The sequence below is a fragment of the Octopus bimaculoides genome, chromosome 7 (assembly GCF_001194135.2).
Source record: "Octopus bimaculoides isolate UCB-OBI-ISO-001 chromosome 7, ASM119413v2, whole genome shotgun sequence".
NCBI classification, from domain to species: Eukaryota; Metazoa; Mollusca; class Cephalopoda; order Octopoda; family Octopodidae; genus Octopus; species Octopus bimaculoides.
This window is the reverse complement of record NC_068987.1, coordinates 10,855,871-10,857,616: the sequence shown is the minus strand read 5'-3', so window position 1 is coordinate 10,857,616 and position 1,746 is coordinate 10,855,871. Positions and strand designations below refer to the sequence as shown.

The 1,746-nt window shown below is 38.3% G+C and overlaps 1 protein-coding gene across 1 annotated transcript in view; it reads right to left on the bottom strand.

Annotated features, from left to right (window-relative positions):
* The window catches only part of LOC106882391 (trithorax group protein osa), a 656,478-nt gene that overhangs the window by 653,541 nt on the left and 1,191 nt on the right, over window positions 1–1,746 (bottom strand). The gene's annotated exons all lie outside the window — the stretch shown is intronic.

Here is a 1,746-nt window from a genome sequence, read left to right as displayed (position 1 = left end):
AGATAGATAGATAGATAGATAGATAGATAGATAGATAGATAGATAGATAGATAGATAGATAGATAGATTCCCAGTACACAGAACGCGTAAAAAAAAAAGAACAAAAAGAAAAGGATCAGAAGGGATTATTAGAAGAGAGATGTTTTCCTTTCCTTTTCTTTTTCTTTTTTTCTCAAAGAAACACGGAAAACAACATGGGGAGTGCGTAGTGGAAAACTGGGGGGAAATGCATATAAATTATGTGACAATGCAGTGTGAGGGAGTGTGCGGACAAGTTAGGATGCGCGTAATGGAGTGTATTGAAAAGGTTAGGCAGTGTATGGAGAGGTGCAATGATAGTAAATGGAGTGTGCGGTAGGAGAAAAGCCGACTAAAAAGATGTGGTGGGAGTAGGGATATTGTAAAGGTAGTGGAGGGAATAAGGGATAGAATACGTGGAGGAGATACAGAAGAAATGAAGGGCTGCAGGAGGAAAAGATGTGGAGGAAGAAGATGATGTGTAAGAAAGCTTAGAGCGGTTAAGTGATGTGTATGAAGGATGATGATGGTGGTGGAAGAGGGAGTAGGAAAATAGCCTGGTTGATGGGTGTGCTGAAAGAGGATTACGGCTGTGAGTGTAATGAGGACCCAAAACAGCAGTTTTGCAGAGAAAGATTAAGGAGTGATGGGAGGAGGGGAGATAATCGAGAGGGAACGTGGAGGGAGGGGGATGATGATGATAGAGAGGGAGTAAAGAGCAGACGGTCGTGGTGGTGGTGGTGGTGGGGTTTAAAAATGGAGCGAATGGGAGGAGGGAAGGTCTTTGAGGAGCATTTGAGTTAGAAATCAGGCTGGAGTGTGTAGAAGAATAAAAGGGAGTGGTTTTTGTAAGAAGAATGAAAGAGACGGTCGAGGAGTTGGGGATAAAAAAAACAAAATAAGGAATGATGTGGTGGAGGAGGAGACAGCAGGGAACAAAAGAAAGGGGGGAAAGATGTAGTGGTGCGGGTGAAGTTAGGGTGGAAATACTAAGTAGGAGATAAAAAAAAAAGGGTAAGGAAAAGAGAGGTAGTAAGAGTGAAAAAGACAGAAATAGAGTGAGAGAGAGAGAGTTGTGGAATACGAAGGCGGGGAGAAAAAAAACGAAAGGGTATGGTTTGTAAGATAGGAAAATAATCTGGATAAAGATATGAATGACTGGATATGAATTAAGAAAAAAAGAAAAAGGAGATATGATGAGGACAGTCAAAGGAGACAACGAAGTGCTGGTAAGATAACATGGAATGAGTGAGACGAAAAAGATAAAGTGATAGTAAAGGAAGAAAAAATATCAATAAAAAAGGTTAAGGAAACTCGTTGAAAAGTTGATGACAGACAGTAGCAAAGGATTTTAAAAAAAAAAAAGGGAGTAGGGGGGAAATTATAGTAATTTCAATATTTACATATGTTGAGTAAAAAAAAAGCCTGGATTTTTAAGGGGTGCGGTGGGGTGGGGTGGGTAGGCGAGGGTGTGTTTTGGTTTTGATTTTGGTTCGGGGTAATTTGAATTGAAAATTTATTTTATTTTATTTTCTCACCGGTAGGCAATCAAATGAAGAGGGTAAAAATGTGAGGTTGACAAATGAGCGCTAGATAAAATAATAATTAGCGGGTAAATTTGGGGTACAGCATAATTATGACAATGTTGACATACATACATACATAATACATATATATATATGTATATATTATATATATATTATATTATATTATATTTTATATATATAT